The 18754-nt window shown below is 44.7% G+C and overlaps 1 pseudogene; it reads right to left on the bottom strand.

Annotated features, from left to right (window-relative positions):
* Nucleotides 1-18424, bottom strand: part of LOC119173620 (piwi-like protein 1) — a 33891-nt pseudogene extending 15467 nt beyond the window's left edge.
* Nucleotides 18425-18754: the final 330 nt, after the last annotated feature.

The raw sequence follows: 18754 nt of genomic DNA, 5'->3' as shown, positions 1-18754 counted from the left end.
AACAATACGACAACTTGCGACGTCATTAAGGCCATGAAATCGCAAAAGCGGCAGATGCTTGCATCAGTCCAGCTTCCATTGTGTAACACAAGAAAGAGTTTTCGTTCATACATAAAACGTAGCAGTGTGGCTCTTCAAGTGTCGGTGTGCAGCATGTCAACATCTTTATACATCCTGTTTTATGGCAGATATCGCGGCATTATATGTAACTTCTTTACCGAGCCTGATCTCTCAGTGCCTGCCCGCATGGTTTTACGTATATATAAGTTCCAGCTCTGTCGAAAAAACCTTCTATTGAAAGTACGTGCACCAGCCCATCGTCTTTCTTAGTCTGTTTGTTTTCATGCACCACAAGGTTGCGCGATATTTCATTACCAAGTCCATTCTTACGTCCATTTAAGTGAAGGATGTTGAGGACAAAAAAAGGCAGTTTGATAATGTAGTTGACGGGAGGAACAATCGCGCATCATCAAAGAGATCACGTTCATCTCAAGCCAACAACTTATAGTACGCGCGTATACATCGACAAAGGGAAGCGACTTCTGCACTCAGAGCCATTTCTGACGAGTCATTAGTACATGCTACTGAGAACACATATTGCTTATGCAAGACTACCGGATTCTTTTCTACTTTGCCGATTGTATTTTTAGTATAAACATAATATTTCACCTCAGTACTTCTATACTGCATGACAGACAACGTTTGGTTTAGTAGGCACAGTTTCAAATAATAATAAGCAGAAAAGCTGGCACGGCAACCGTTGTACCCCATAGGAATTATGGGAAGGATTGGACAGCGAACTGTCAGTGGATTTATTTCTGCAGTTTCAGTTGTGCGGTGCAAAGTACTGAAGCACTGCCCTTCTTGTTCAAAATGGTGAAGGCCGCCAAGTCTCGCGATTCGCTGTGACGTTGAGGCTTCGCGAAATTATTTCACATTTCAAGCGAAGCGTCCTCCACTCACAGCTGCTCATATATATGGCGTCCCATGATAGCGTAGAATATTGACGTGATAGAGTTAGACCGCTCATGACGCAGGAATTCAACCGTTAACGTCGGCACCGTTAGTTGTGAGCGAAAAATCGTCCGTGAGTGAGAATTCGAGAAAGAAGCAAATAATCTATAGAATAAAATTTTCGGTCCCATTCAGGATCGAACCCGGGCCGTTTGCGTGACAACCAGCTGTCCTAGCACAAAGCCACAATGTTACTTGCAGCTTCTTCGAAAAAAAAAACACTACATCAATGCCATGCAGTGGAAGGAATCTCTTTAACGCATATTGTTCGACAGGTGTCACGACGAAAACGAGCCCATTCGACGACTTGTAGGCGCATTGGGGAGTCCAGCAAACTACGAAAAAGGCCGATATAGTGCAGCCATCGCTGCTAAAAACACACAGGAACTTTCAAACAGCTCTAAAAATGGACAGCTATGTCCATCTAGCGGAAAACATGTCATGCCTTTCCAGAGGCGTTGATCAAGGAAACAGCAAAGTCTAGATAATGCGCTGCCATCTGTGAGGCACTGTGAGACTTTTTATGACCTCCTAAAATGGCGAGCGCGTGGCGTGTATCTTAGAGGCCATGCTACTCTTGCTTTAGATAAAAAAGTTGTATGTACCATTCACGCGCACATGGCTACACTGCACAGTCACAGCCTTACCATAGAAACGTCGCGCTTGCGCGCGCGCGCGTGTGTGTGTGCGCATGTGTGTGCATGTGTGTGCATGTGCGTGTGTGTTTGTGTGTATGTGTGTGTGTGTGTAACAAAACATATTAGGTATGCAGTTAGCAATTGAAGGGTGCACCAGGGGCCAGATTTCACTATCGCGTTCATTTCATAGAGGTGAAGCTTAAAAGTCCTCAAATTTTGGCATGACCTTCACATTTTCTTATAAACGTGTCTTGCAAAAACTCACTTAAATCGACTGAAACACGACGATGAAGCTAAGTACACACATCGTCACGCTGCTCTGGCTTGATTTCGCAACAAAACGAGAGGTGCCTTCTGGGCAGACCATTTGGACAGACGCACCTGGCATCGCTGCAGACGACATATCAATGTTTCTCACTTGATACTGTACCGTTATTTCCATGAATAAATAATTCATACTTTTTAGGGAAAAAAGCATGTTTGTTTTGAAGTGTTGCAAAACAACAGTTCATTTTATTTTGATGCCAAATCGGGATCGCAAAGGCAGAGCAATGCATACCATGGTGAGCGAATTTGTCCAAGTTTCACATGTATACCAAATCATCAAGGAAACGTTTTGCTATAAGGTTTAAGTACAAAAGTATTAAAAAAAGTTTGAGTTAGAAATAACTCCGTATCACTGTTCTACACTCGGCAAACACGCGTCGCGAATTTTAAGAACGTAATCCAACCGAAGCACACCTGAAGTCTGTGCTTGCCATAATTACCATTGAGGTAGAAACACCGCTGAAGGAGCCCGTAAAGACACTAGTGCCAGATTTACATCTAGGTGTTATTGTATAAAACTCTATAGTTAAGTACTAATACGAAGAACTGTTGATACTGTGGGAACTTTACCAAAGTGACTGGAAACAAGGTCCGCATTACCTTTGCTACTGCAGCATTTTTTTTCTTCGTCGTAAGTTTAGGATTGCTGGTTACAATATACCCAATTTCTTGTATTAAAACTCCAGTAATAAAGGGTCCTTATACAGCTTCTCAATAAACGAAAAACTGTTTTATTTTCCCCTGGTGTTCCCAGTTCTCGTGGCGCAATTCATTATATATGTATACGTTAGCAGTTTTTTGAAGTTATGCCAGGATGAAACAAGCTGTCCAATCAATAATATACGAGAGATGTCTTTGCTGTATTGTTTCATACTCTTTATCATGCAGTCGCATGCACGCTATGTCCATGTAATTTATGACTACCTTGGGGGATAAACCGATCTCACTTCGTTTTCTGCGTTTTCGACATTGTAATGATTAAAGAGAGAGCAGAGTGTAGCCGAAAAGCGCAAAATCTTAAGTGCCTCAATGCTAAGTGTGGAAGTTACACTTATTCAGTTAATAAAAAAGTGACGAGGTGGCGATGGCGCTTCTTGGAAGGCTAGTAACGGCGGAAAAGAAAATAGTGTCTCGCTATTAAACTAGGGGTGATTTAGAGGCCCTTTATAGGCCTTTTCCTGTGCTTGTTATCATCAACTGTAGTATTAAACAAAACCAAATAACAAAGAAGTCTGTAGCGTTTTTTGTGCGCATGGTTAAGTGGAATCGATGGTGAATAGAGCACTCTAGCAATAGTGAAACCTCAACTATGCGAAACCGAAATCATAGGCGCGATGCATATTCGGGCGCGTATACCTCGTCAGTGAGTCCGGTAAGCACGCACAGCTCGGGAAGGAGGTAGATGTTGTCGGTTCTTCCGGCACGGATGTCCTTCTCTTTGGGACGGCACACCAGCAGCGGCTGTTGCATGTCGCGGATGCACTTCTCGTACTGCTCCTGCGTGTCACACACGAAAATTCCTGTTGTACAACACAAGCATGTACACAGACCAACTGAGATATGGAATGACTGTAACTTGGTATAATGAAAATGCAGGACAAAATTATTCCAAACCAGCAACAATTAATTTCCTGAGCAGTCAAGATGCAGCTTTTTCAAAGGAGACAGAGCTCTTTAAATTAGACTACAAAAGCTCGCAAGGCACCTGATGTGCTCATTCAAGAGAACATGTGAGCCATTATCTTTTTGTTCTCAGTCAAAGTACAGTTTTTGCCTCGCTACCCCCCGAAAAGTAATCGGCGCCTTATGCGGCTTTGCATAACCTCAAGGATTCCAGGCATACAAACACTGTTTTCTATTGCCTCTGTGATCGGTTTCCAGTGATGATGTCATGCGACGACGTCCCAGATTTCAGCTACCTGCGACATTATCTTGTGATGATCACTTTTCTGTATAGGCGGTGGTGACACCGATGGGAGACGCTAATATAATACACCAGTTTTTTTAGCTTTTTATGAAGCATCTAAGGGGCCCGCCTTAATGAAAATGTTTCCTTTACATTAATTACTCTAACGGGGTTCCTAAAGTCATAGTTGTCAGGAGAGCCATCGCGGTTCAGTGTTTTAGATAATTACGATCAGAGTTCATATTATATATATAGTACAGTGACATGCGTTGTCTATTTCTGTAAGAAGTTAAGGATTATCCTGCACTCTCACTAGCTACTAAATTGTTTTTCAATGATTTTGCGCTACAGCGGCAGTTCCCCTTCCTCCAACGTAGAGCTAAAACATTTTTACCTCGTATTTACCGCTAAAAAAGTGACTTTCTAAATATTATCACGATTGGCAGACTGAGAACAATTGTTCTCATCAGTGCGGGCGCATCATCATCATCATTTCTGATGTGAGAGTTACTTTAACGGTGAAAATGCCTGACGTACGTATGCCGGCGCGGCTCGGCGACAGAAAAAACTATTCAATGGAAGCATAAATACTACCTTCCTTCCTCAGGTTTATGGTTTTGTTTTGTTGGAATCAGCCATGCCCTTACCAGGCAAAAGCACTGTCAGCTGGCTAAGAGCCCGTGCCGGCAAGTTTACTCGTCCTCGAGTCGAGTTGTCTGACGAGTAAGAATGTCGTACTCATTGTCGAAATACATAATTACAATGTTGCGTAACCACTCGGGTTCTTCCTGCAGTACAGGGCGCCGTGCTTAACCACAGCCTCTTCACCACGTTGGCCGAATTCGAAAAACGCAAGCTGCACCATACATGCTAAAATTAACAATGAAGCGATAACTTTCTCATCCCAACGAGCGGCCTTTACTAGGCGGCTTTTTGTAGGAAAAGGTAAGAATACTTCTTGGAATGAAACAAATGACGTCCTTTGCCGCCCTCGTTATGAAAAGCCTACAATAAAATGGGGTCCCGAACAATTTCTGAGCATGCTGAGAAAGCGTTGCCAATTCGTAGTAGAGGCTCCCAAGAACACACGCGCCACACGTTATAGAGCAACGTGTGGCCTACCATTCAAGATTAATGCAATGTATTGTCGTTGTTTGACGTAAGTTACTACTTGTGTTATGGAACATAGTGTAATGTAGTGTTGTAGAACCGGGTGTGTTGTTGCTTTGCATATTGAAGTTTATTGTAGTGTATAGAGCGAAGCGTGATGTTGTTACATAACGAAGTGTATTGTAGCGTGTAAAACAAAGTGTGTTTTTCGTATGATGTACGTCATTACGCCTGTGGTATGCGTGACGTGCTCTTCTTGCTTGGACCACTTAGTGTCCGCAGTATGTATTAAAATAAAATAAAATAATTAACTGCCGAAATCAGCTACAAAGAGCTCCCTCTTTTTTCTAGACGACGTCATGGAGATGCATCCAAATTTAGGCGTCATATGCCGACGTACACGGCGGCTGGCTCATTCGCCGCGCAGTTACCGTGGTCGCCGTTGAACGCGTCACCAGCCCCCATGTGCGATCGCCCTTCATGTAAGTCGCGCGTTAAAATGTTAAAAGAGAAAAACAGGAGAATAAAAAGTTCAAGGCCATGACGCGCACTGACGAGAAGAAGGCGCATATTTTCGCGTCCTTGTGGTTACCTCATCTGCTTAGCTTTCAGCGTGCTCACCGGCACGAAAGGAGAGAGGGGGTGGCTGAATCATGCGACAAATACCTGGAACTCCGCTCACATTCGAAGTACTCTCAAACTCTTGCTGAGTGCGATTCGTGAAGCGTCATGCGCTAAGGGTGGGACTATTTATTTTAACTAAGAAAAATGTTGCCCATTCAACAACGGCGGAACAGGCGTAACTATATGGGGAAGGAGACAACTTCGTTTAGCTGCCAAGAGGGTGAGGGATGCGCACAGCTCTCTCTTCCCCCCCGAATGCATGCCCACCTATTTCGCATCTTCCAACTATATACGCTTGAATGAAAAATGACTTAAAAGTTGGTTGTGCTACGCACCCGGTAGTAGTCCAAGTAGGACTTGCTCCCCTCCTTGGACTCGAACACGCTCAGAGGATTTTTGTTCCAATCGATGTCGTCCACACGGTAGGTCTTGTTGTTGTACGGCGTCATGACGATGCAGCCGGCGATCCGCTTTATGGCCTCCTCCCGGTAGTTCTTCAAGGCCGACACGTGCTGCAGTATGTCGAGCACGCTGTCGCGTCGAAGAACCTGGATCATGCACAATGTTTGCTTTTCATCGAATGTATAGAGAGCGTGCTGTGCGATACGTAGGGCTCGGTAATTAAATGAACAAAAAATGACTGACTCCTCTCCGAAATTTCAGCATTGTTGTGGTAAAGCTGCAACTGCCCAATAGAAATAATTGCCATTATAACTGAACTGTGAATTTCATAAACTAAACTTGCGAGCATGAGCGCAACAAATTTAGAAAGAAGGCCGCTCAATAGGGGTGACGTAGGGTGCTACAAACTCAGTAAAATAATTTCTCTCAAGTGATCTGCCGGAAACTGTTGCCAAAATTCTCTAGATATTATAATAATCATAACGCTATGAACCATTCCAATGCCAGATGGTGAATACATAAGATGCAATATAATACAAGTACACACGTTTAGCCCTATTTGGCTATAAACTAATGCTACATTTCCACAAAATGGAGCAATGTTTGAGTAACTTTTGACCCTTGCTGGCGGGACATGAGCAGACAGTCGCACGTAAGTGAGGATTTATTTTCACTGCTGCTCAACTCTTTTGTAAGGCCTCTTACGTCCCAAAACCCCGACACGATTATGGGGTGCTGTACTGGAGGCCTCCGTGAATGGTCATCATCTGTCGCTTTTCAATATGCACTGATATCACACAGAACATGAACGTCTACCATTTCGCCTTCATCTCAATGCGACCCCGGCGGCGGGGATTGAATCCACGACTTCCAGGCCAGCAGCCGAGCATGGTGACTGCTGTTCCACCGAAGTGGATATGTTAACTCTTCTGATAAAATAAAAGTGTATTTTGAGCTCTTTAAAGACCTCTTTATTCCCAGTTGACGACTGCTGTCACGTTAGGTAAGGCTCCGTTTTGTGTACAAGGTAAAAATAAAAGTAGCACACTTCCTATGCACTCTTCATTCGTGTTGGCTGGCTAAAGACGATCTGCTGGAATACACATAAGGCCCATATTTGAAATCACACAATTCAGGAAAATTTCAACTTCGACAATACGTATTGCAGGGTTCTGGCGGCGGCTAGCCAGGAACACCTTAGAGACGATACCGAGGTACAAAAGAATACGTGTTGGCTTGTCCAAGCCTCAGCCACCATGTTGATTTATGTTTGCTGATTGTGCTCGATGGTGTGTCAGCGGCCACTCAGTGCTCGGATGTCATCGTTCATGCAGTCGGTGTAGCCACTTGAATCCCTATGGCATGTACTTCGATGCGCCCCACATACACAATTCACCTTTGAAAGATTAACTACATTAGTTATTAAATGACGTCCGCCTCAATGGAACGGCGCTCAGCTGCAAATCCGAAGGTCGCGGGTTTGACTTTGGCAGTGGCGGTTGCAAATCGATAGAGGAGAAACGGTAGAGGCCCTTGTACTGTGCGATGTCACTTCACGTTAAGATACACCAGCTGGTGAAAATTTCTGAATCCCTGCACTACGACGTCTTTAATAACCATATCAGACTTTTCTAACGTACAATTATGAGAAACATTTCTTTGCATACTGTAGGCACTGTAGAGCATCTGTCAGTCGATCCATCCGTCGATCCATCCGTCCATCTACCCGTCCATCCACCCACCTGTCCATTCCTTCGTCTATCTATCTATCTATCTATCTATCTATCTATCTATCTATCTATCTATCTATCTATCTATCTATCTGTCTATCTGTCTGTCTGTCTGTCTGTCTGTCTGTCTGTCTGTCTGTCTGTCTGTCTGTCTGTCTGTCTCTCTGTCTGTCTGTCTGTCTGTCTGTCTGTCTGTCTGTCTGTCTGTCTATTTATCTATCTATCTATCTATCTATCTATCTATCTATCTATCTATCTATCTATCAGCTTACGCCTCGGTGATTTCACTATCACCCCTTTACCTTGGGTATACCAGAATTAGTACGGGAGGCTGAAACGATTTCACAAGTACGACTCGCTGGTCATGACATGAATAATGTCACAATCTGGTCGCGTACGTCGTCAAACAGTTTTAAAAAAATCACACCAAGCCTGCGTGGAAGGCACCGCACAGTCACAGCGAAAGCTTGAAAAGCGGCCTTTCAGAGCCTCTTATGAACACTCATTGGGTAACTGCTGCAAGCACACATGCTTGCTACCCACTACGGCATTAACAATAGAAATTTTGGGTAGTAGGCTAGCATCCGCTATGCTATTTTCGTCAATCTTCTGACAAGTGTGGTGTTTGGTAAACACTTGCAGGGAACTTTGTGCCAATTGTTCATGCAGTGGCCGGTGACGATGAGAAATTATGCCTGAAATGCGTGTGTGCCATATGTAATAAATAGTTGATCAAGAACGTCCAAGATAATGTAAGTGCTCATAACCAAACTCCACTGCCGGGTTACCTCCCTCAACTTTTACCTGCATAAAGCAAGTCAAGCATTGTCTCTTCTGTGCCTCTTCTGTAAGGAGGAGGAAACAAATCAGTCATTGCTTTCTATCCTGTCGCCGGTATACGTCATTCAGAAGAACATTCATAGCATAGCACCACCTCTTCGAAACTTAAGTCTGGAAATATCCGAGTCAGCTGTTCTATAACTAGGCACCTCTACTCTGAGCTACAGAAACAGGGATGTTTACTACGCTATAGAGGAATTCATCAGTCAGACTAAAATAATATCGAGCTACATTTATCATCCATGTAAGCATTTAATTATTATTATTCAGTAATTAAATTTGTTGTATTACCTATCTCTAGCCTGTACGAGTAGTAATGCGAAGAATCCCCACTGTGTCTTTGGGGTTTTTATGTGCTGAGGTTTTTTTTTTCTTGTGTCGTGCGATAAAGGTTACAGACACCGGAGGTGGCCGACGGCGGACAACTACGGCGCCATTCGTGCCTGGTGTTGTGATCTCATAACCACTTTCGCTGTAAAAGAGAGGCACATACCCGGGAGGTGGTATGTGCCACAGGTATGCGAGTATGTTCTCATGTGCTTGACAGTTTATACCTACCCATGAACGGTGAGAACACACATGGCTAGTTTCAACGCTTGATCGTTAAGAAAAGGTGGACATTGGCACCATTGTCCGGACGAATGCAAAGAATAAATCGCAGGGTCCCAGCCGAAATCGAACCCCAGAGTTCTGCGTGGCAATCAAGTATATTGTCACATAGACAAGCCACATCTTCGAACTACCTTTCAAATAGACCCTAATGTTCGTAAAACGCCAACTGTGGTTGCAGTGCTGGGTTTCCAATTTCGGAAATAATAAATATGTACTCCTACGACACAGCTGTCACATCGGGTTAACATCAATTGTAGTCAGGTGCCATTCACTTGAGTTTAGTTAGGTAGCTGTGGCCAAGGCCAAGATCCTTGCAACGAGCAGTGCTTTACATAGCTTACAGCTTTTGGTGTTGCTAATATCCATGTTCCTGTTTGCATTGCTACTGCTGATTTAAAAAAAAAATATGCGGCTGCTTAACGTATGTGTGCATGAGCATTTGCACACATCTTTAACGCACAATCGTAACGTTTCGCTCAATAAAGTACAACACAGTCAGCTTGCATGCAGATGCTTCGCATATTGTCAATTTTCAAGCTGCTTGGAATCTGCCCATTGTTTCATAGTTAATATTTTATAAAGCACAAAGTACTGAATGTGTGAAAATTAGACATCTTGAGCCACAGTAATTGGTCGAACCGCTTTACTCAATATGAGTCCACTAGAAATAAGGAATAAGAAACATGAGCAGCGAACACTAAGATTTCGGTACAGGTGTACCAATAACAGCGAAAAAAGAAATACCGTCGAGATCGACGCAGCACACCATAAACACTAGGACAGCATAATTAAGCTTCACTGGTTAGCTATGTGTATGACGTGCTTTGATACCAATTTTCGCTTTATTTGGCGAAATAATTAGTTGCGAACAGTGTTTCTGCTTAGCTCATGGTAGTTCTGGAAATCACGGACAAGTGATCTTCCCGAAACATAATGCAGATGCGAAACTGTTTACTGTGAGCAAAGCACACTATTGTAGGTGACGTACTTTCACGGGTGGTATCACTCCTAGGAAGTTTTCATTTTATTTCTGTTGATAGTTGCTTACATAGCTTCACATCATGCAACAGGCGCCTTCACATAAGCATGACTCCACGTCATCGACTGCGTTTTGTGGAACAACGAAGTAATTACACTAACAATATTCAGTACCATAGTGCACCTTGAGCAATGTGGTGGACAATGTTCATGGCATAATCCTGTTTTTTTTTCCTTCCGAGCTTTCCAGTACCAGCCTTTTTTGCCTTACAGAAGTGCAAAGAGAGGTGGAGATACAACGAATATTTTCCAAGACATTTTATACGCGCCAACAGTTAACGAGAAAACGGAAGGTGAGGAGTAAAAGAGGCGCCTGTTTGTCTTCTCGCCTTTGGTTTTCTCGTTCAATAAGTGAGTGTCGAAACGCTTCTGAATATGTTCTCAAACCAAATTGCTGCGCTTTCTATACTGTTACATTATATGAGATACAATGCTTCCAAACATCGGGGTAACTCACTTTTATGACACAACATTCCTGCACAGTCATCGATCTTACATGGCTCGTAAATGTTATCTTCCCTCGAGACACTCTGTTGCAGCAAGCAATTTGGTATTAACCATTGGGCCATCTTTTTTCGCAATAAACGAATCTTCGCAACAGGAGGGGCGTCGTTATAAGCGCTATCCAAATGCCCGTAGGCTATCAAGTAGAAAATAGCGTCCTCGCTCGCTGGTGAAGCATTCGTTGCCACTCACCTTGTGCACGGTGTCGGTGACCATCATGACGTCTGTTTCGTGCTGCCCGATGGCGGTGACCAGGCCCCGCCACAGCTCGAGGCCATGCTGCGGGATGGCGGACACGGCGCACTTGTCGAAGAAGTGCCGGTTGATCTGTACGAAACCCAGGCGCTCGAGGTTGCGTCGCATCTGCGTGTTGAGCAGCCGCAGCACCTCCGAGTTGTTGGGCGCCAGCTGCTGGACCCACTTGATGCGGATCACGATGGGAGCACCGTCAGACGGCCGGAGTGACTTCAGCTCCAGCACGTCAGCTTCGAGCCGCGTGGGCGTCTTGAGGTCGGACATGCCGTCGAAGACGAAGCACAGGCCAAACCGCTCGCGGTGCTCGTTCATGAGGGCGCGCCGCACGCGGCTCGACTCGACTAGCGGCAGGAAGTCGACGTGGTACTGGTGGATGCACTACTTGGGCAGGGACACTAGCCGGAAGTAGTTGGCCAAAAGGCGCACCGGGTCACCCGTGTTGCCGCACTTGTCGGTCATGTGGGTGGGCCGCGTGGGAACGATCGCGAAGTCGTCGCGGCGGCCACGCGCGGCGCCACGGCCCACTCGGACAGCGGCAGCCAAAGACGCCGTGTCGGGAGTCACTGCCCCCCTGGCCATGTACCGCTGCATATAGTAGGAAGAAACGTTAGACTTCTGCTGCCTTCACTGTCTCTTATTGCACGAGCTATGATATGAGAGGTGGCGTACTGTAAAAGCAAGCTAGCAACACTCGCATTTCACGAAGGCTAATTCAAACCTAAACTCCCACATGATTGGCTCTAAACGCTGACGGGAGCACTGACAACTTGATCTTGCACTGGCGTAGAACAGCAATTCGTTTTCCCTGAAACGATGGCAGCTATGATAACACTTGTTAGAGTAGATATACATCGGTTTACTTTAAAACTCTGAAACTACTTATGAAACCTAAAAAAACTTGACACTGAACATAAACAGGTATGAGTGCAGGTTACCAAACCTAAACGACGAACTTCGGATCACGAAGCTCGGTTTCACATTGACAGTGCTATGTAATCGGCAACGTATTTCGTGAGTAAAAACAAATAAAAACAATGGGGAAGCTAAGCACTAGTGGTTCCACGAGTGATGAAAGCACTAGGCTTTTCCCTCCCTCCCAGACTCACTTCCCTTTTTACAAAAACGCATCACTTAAATGCACAAGGGCATGCTCTACATTTCATCTTTTTCTCCTTTCTCTCTCCAACTTGACTACCCTTCCTGACCACCCTGGTATACATACTTATACTACACACGTCTATGCAAGAGAACACAGCGAGCTCGCTGCGCGCTACCGTATTGTAAATGCGCACCGCGCCATCTGTTGCAAACGCGGCGAGAGAAGCAACACCCTGCACGGCCATGCGAGCTGACGCTCCACGAATCAAACTCGTAACTTCATAACTCAAGTCAGGTGTGATAGGCATTATTCGCGCTTTTACTTCTCTGGAATTAGGGCTGCTTTTGTGTGAAGCGTTGAGAAGACCATTCTCAAACTGTCCGTAATGTCTACAGCACGCGAATCGCAGACTGCAGAACCACCTTAAAATACTGTGCTGGCACAATTCCCGCATAATGTTCTTAACTTCACAGTCAGTGCCGAGTAATCTTCTTCTTGCGCTGCATTTTTTTCCGCGTCAAATCACGGTGCAGTAGTACACTGAGGTGGTAGCACCGTGAATAAGCGCTTTATTATATTTCAAAGTCCCAAAGATGCCACATGTATGTTACCTTGGCGCCACAATGCATGCCTTGGCAGTTCAAAACAAGATGGCTGACTGGGTGCGAGAGTATACGCTGGCAGCCTAGGCGTCTGGGTGCGAAATAGGCGTGCTCTGTTCTACAGGTGACGCTTTATTTTCACCCCTCCTCATTTCCGCTCCTTCTCACCTTCACTTTCATTTCTCGCCAATACTCGTATACGCTATGCTCTTTTCTAGGCTACGCGTGCCTTGTCATAGCTTCACATAGCAGGGCTTATCACCCGCCTCACGGTGAATAAAACATCCTTCAACACGCTTCAGTTCACAAGAGAAGTTACAGGAGTGTTATTATATCATTAGGCCTCTCTCATATATATATATACTTGTAAATCTTTTGTGTCACCAAAAAAAAACAAAGCAAGTCACGAAAATGGCGTCTTTTCTGTCTTAAAGAACAGCATCAACAATAGAGTGTGGAGTTATTTGTCCGCTGGAAGAAGCACTTTTTTTAAAATTTGGGCTTCTATAATTATCATGGTAGCACATCATTGAAGGTAGTCAATATAATTTATAAGGCTTTCGCGTCAATAGTATCTGACTGTCCTATCATGATCCATGATAAGAATATGCGCCTCATGCCCCACCCCTCTGCGCTATAAATACATGTTCTATCGTGCGGTATGTAACGTTATCAGGAAGGTAGCTTGAACTGACTCACAATATGTGAATTCTAGATACGATACCATCCAAATACCTGATATATTCATTAGTAATCGGAGCAAATTGTGCATTCAGTACAAAATGATGGTGAATATGAGCTAGTGAAAAATCGCACATGTTCATCAACGCGACATGCACGAAACACACGCAAATTCATCTATTCGGACACCTATGCTTACGGTCACTGAAGCAGCCACCATGCGGGGCCAATTTCGTTTTGCGAAAACCGGCGTTACAGCACTACAGACGTCCGACTGCTAGCGCCACGTTGAGGGACTGAAATCCCAACAGAAATTTGTTCGGGAAAAGAAAGAACAGTTATAGAAAACGACGATCCACCAGAAATTGATTTACCTGATACCTTAATTTTCAATACATTTATCAGGTTCAGTAGGTCGCAACTATTTTATTTCATATTTTTCTCTTCTGAAATCTTTATACCACTTACCCATCCATATACAGAGCAGCATGTCAGCCGTATATAGACGCCAGAAAAAATCTGATTTTCTTAATATAGTTTCATTCTCCTCCTTCTCTCAAAAATGTACGCATAAGCTAATCTGCTGCAACACATGATTCAGGTGTTGTCTTACAGGAAGTTATATTCGTCATCAGAAGAGTGATAGATGCATGACTCATGCACTTGTTTTGGATCTAATGGGAAATGCTTCGGCTCTATGGCGCGTGCGCTGATCAACATGTCTATATCTAATAGTCATTTTCTCGACGTTAGGCGCAGACCCACAACATCTGCAACGAGCAGCCAAATGAGACGTGACTGCAGCATCTGAAAGCGTTAGCTCATTCTCTCGTAAGCGCCCCTTTATGCAATGCCCTGTTTATCTACGTATTCATAGCCGCAAGACAGCGGCTTGGCATAAACCTCGCCTAAATAGCGCATGGCGTAAATCTTTGGGCATGATTGGAGACACATTTGTTTCCTTTTCCAGGCTGCTGACATTGCTCTGCCTACGAAAGCACAGACATTACCCGCTTTATTACACAAAGAGAACAATACGTTTACGCTGTAACGAGCACCAACGTTATTCAAGCCATGCGTGGTTCTGCGTATGTACAGGATAACTGCGTGCCTCTTTATCTTGTTAGCTTCCGGGGCACTGGAATCACGGTGATGAAACTTCATGAGCTTTATTATCATACAATTTTTCCGACATGGACAAAATACGTCACTCGGAAAGCCAGAATTCGAAAGACGAGCAACCTGCGTATCAAATGCATGCGCCATGAGGTGCTCACATGGCATCTGAAGAGCGGCACCCAGCACAGTTGTCGAAAATGCTCTCTCTACGGTTTTTCAGTGGTTCGAATGAAATATAAACACTAGGTCTGCTTTATGATTCTAGGTTGGTACTGCTAACAAACATCATTCTTCACGCTTGTATGATGGCACACTAGCGAAACGACACAGTTGAATTTCAATACCGTCTGTGCGTTCAAATTACGCATCACTAAGGGCGCACTTCTCATAATATATCTGCGGCTTCTCAACCAGCGTAAAACACCTATATAGCGTATGCTCTCTTTGTTGCGATATATTGAATATGGTGGAGCCGATTTAGATTTTGGATATATATAATCCGAGGTATTTTGATGCATCGACTTGCCGGATATCCCGCAGTTTGTAATTAATAGATACGCGCACAGGGTCCTTAACAGGGGAAAAAACAAAAATATTAAGCTTAAATGTGATTCATCCAGCCAAGTTTCAACTTCACTTAAGTATAACTGCAAAGTAGTGTAAATGTATGTGTGTACATGGCCACAAGAAAGTAAAAGCAGTGTCGTTCGCATAAACATAAGTCTATGACCCTCAAGAATTGGAGAACTCGGAAGAGAGAACTGTTTTTTTTAATCAGGTGTAATGAACCGTTCCAGTCACCTACCAAAAGGCTTCCGGTGGCTAGCGTGGTTTTTCGCTGCCTTGAGGATCATAAACATTTCAAACTCATCGGTGCCTGACCAGCTTTGCAATGTCTCCGAGATCGACACGCACTTGACCAAGGGGCAATTTCATGCGATAAGTCTTCGCGTGACGTCAGAAATGTTAGCGATCGGTGACCACAAGATACTTGATAAGATCACACTAACATGTTCAACCTGGATCACGTGATTACAACACTTGCGTTAACACTGACTTGTGAATTGTCGGGTTAGGTGAGGCATCTAAGCCCCCAAGAGCGAAGACTACTGTGGTAGCGGTGACCTCACAGTCGGTACCGTTCGTGTCATGGCTGATCTCCTGTGGTGGGTTCCGCCATGCAGGACTCTGAGGAACCAACAACCAACCAGTCGGCAGCGCACCATGGAAAGTGAGAAGAGGCCACTCGATTCAGTAAAATCACCTGTTGAGGTGCATCAGAAGTGCCACAACAAGGGGGCTTACGTTGAACCAAAAATAAGCGAGGGTGGCATGCAAAACACGTCGTAGAAACCTAAAACAGCATTACGAGAGTCATTAAAAGTGGCGTAAACTCACTGTAACACACAAATGCTGCATGAATGGCGTCAATCGAAAAAGACTACCTTAATCAGTGAGTTTATAATCCAGGGAACGAAAGCAACCTTCGCACCCTTAGATATCTTCGCACATCTTGTCAACCTTCGCACCCTCTGCCTGAAAACTTAGTTAAACGTCATCGCGTATATCAGAGAAGTGCAGCATCAGAACGCTAACAAGATGTTATAAAATGCTATGTATGCCACTGAGTGAATGCTGAAATTAAGCGCAAAGCAGGCAGAATTCGAAGCAAGCGCGCATGAACACGTCAATGGTGACAGTGAAGTGCTGTTGCCATGCGGAGTCGGAGAAAGCTTTCCAGCAAAAACGAGAAGAGACTGTAGTGTCATCACGGGCTTTTTAAAAGTGGCATCATAAGCTGAACCTCATCAGCACCATGTTACCAGAGTAAAAGTTACGTCAAAGACCACCTGAATTTCACAAGCCACGTGATTTTGCGAGACCAGAGGCAATCACGAGACAAAGCAGTGATAAAATGAACGCGACAGAGCAACTCTGGCACCTTGTGCAAGGAACGCACCTCGTCCAACTTTAGCCGACAAGATAGTACGGTGGCCACTTAGCTCTAGGAACAACAGCGCCGGTGACGGAAGACCACCGTGCCCAAGAGCCACGTATATAGTCCTGCTCACGAACAACCGGATTGGCGGAAAATTAGGGGTGTCTTGAAAGAAGATCAAGGTCAATGGGTTCTAGCTCCACAAAACTAAAACGTGCGAAACTGAAACGAAATATTGTACTGACTAATCAACCACTCAGATTCACCAAAAAAATTTGGTGCTGTTTCCATAAGACAAGTGTTGCTACATTCTGTTGTGAAATTACTATTAAAGCTTAAACCATGATATTAAGCATTCGTATTGTTTTCTACGCTCACGAGGTCGTCATTCACCTCAAAATATCATATAGGTGCATTACACATGACAAACCCATGTTATAGTGCCTCATTTTTTTGTTCCCCACGTGCTTGCGTCGGGACGTATAAGCCAGAAAGTGGTCAACTGGACATTCTAAATCATAATTACAAAAAAAAATGTCTTCTAGTGTGTATGATAAAGTATTTCAAGCTCACAGACGATTAGCGTCCATGTGTTTCCTGCTTGATCCTATAACTCCCGGAACGTAACAAGAACCAAAGCTTTACTATAATCACTAATAACTCTCTTAAAGTAGTTCACATAAGAATTTTTTCGCTGTGTAAAGGCAACTAGATACTGAAATAACGCATGACGCAACCACGTTCTGCCTCACCCCATGCACGCGCATATGCGCTAACAATCAAATGCAACAAGAAATCGATAAACAAAATGCTAAAAAAACATTTTTGATCAAGAAATATCACAAAAATGCAGCAAAAAATGCAATAACACACTCTTGATAACCGCGTCGGCAAGTGCGTTTGCTTGGCGCGAACAGTATTGGTAAACCCACAGGCGTGTGGCAAGCGCCAATATGTTATATTCGAAAAAAAAATACGCAAGAAACACTGCCAGGCGCAACGTGCACACCCTAAAAAGCCCATATGCGTTCAAGAATGATCTGATTTATGCTGCTTTCAAATGAACTTATTCTGCAGCAGCGCACTAGCTAAGACCCACCGTCCTGTAGATGGTGATGGCAAAAAAAAAAGAGAAAGAACGAACGAGAATGTTATCTGACATTTAAGGTATCGAAAAACGCCTAAAAGTGGGTGCTGCTGTACGCCTCCGGCAATCGAGCACCAGGCGTTGTTATTGCTCGGGTGTTTCTCTAGTCCTACCATTTGTAGTGGCGACGCGAACAGCCTTCCCACTGTGTTCCTCTAGGCGCAAGAGCTTCAGTTGCATGTTCATGACTTTTTAATCAACATTCGCATATTTGCAAGGTTTCTTCTCGTTTACAACGTCCGAAACAGCGCATGCGTGCTTGCGTTCCCGTTTCGACCGAAGTCGTACTACCTTCCGTCGAACCCCGCGTCCCATGTTGACAAACACAGATAGGTGCGGCAACTTATCCATAGCCCATTTACAAAATAAATGCGGCACCACTCGTTTTGACAGACTCGAGGATTACCAGTGAGATGGGGGGAGTGCGCAACGCGTCCCAGTCGTTGGTTCTTGATGCTCGCGCAATGGAAGTGAACGGCGTTTCTCAAGATTCGAAGCTACAGTAAAATAAAGCGCTACAGAAAATCCTTATGTCTACAATAAGCGCAGCTTGGGCGTACAAGTATATCAATTTTCTTACCTCGGAGGGCGATTCTGCATGGCTGAGGCTCAGGCTACCCAGGGACTCCGTCAGACTGCCAACTTCGGACATGACCGAGGGAGTCGGCGTCGGTGCAGGAGATGGCGGCACCGAGGACCTCGGAGTTTGCAATGGCGTGGTGGACAGACGTCCTCGAGAGCGGCCTCGGGCTCGTCCCGGGGACGGAGCCATGTTCCTGCCGTCCATTGATGAGGTTGCTGTGCGATCGGGCTCGGAAGCGAGAAGCGTCTACAAGCTTCGGGGGCTGCAGGAAGAGTGCGGGGGAACGAAGGGTGCTTCTCGGAAAATGAAAAGGTGGTGCGAAGGGCCGGCAAAGCTAAATGAGAGAGAGTTTGGTGAAGAGGTTGCCGCAAAATAGTGTAATGAAGAATTACTGTAGAGTGTAGCACAGAACGAGCTTTTCGGGATATTATTGGTCGGGGTCCCGCTCGTGCCACTGAGGGTCGACCACTGAGCGCTCTCTCACCTTTTTTTAAACCTGTCTTACACACTCTGCCGCAACGCTGTGAGCGTTTATCAAAACGACGTCGAGAATATGTACATTATACAAACGCTGACTTTTTTTT

Source organism: Rhipicephalus microplus, chromosome 5 (genome assembly GCF_043290135.1).
Source record: "Rhipicephalus microplus isolate Deutch F79 chromosome 5, USDA_Rmic, whole genome shotgun sequence".
Classification (NCBI taxonomy): domain Eukaryota; kingdom Metazoa; phylum Arthropoda; class Arachnida; order Ixodida; family Ixodidae; genus Rhipicephalus; species Rhipicephalus microplus.
This window is presented reverse-complemented; position numbering and strand designations above follow the sequence as displayed.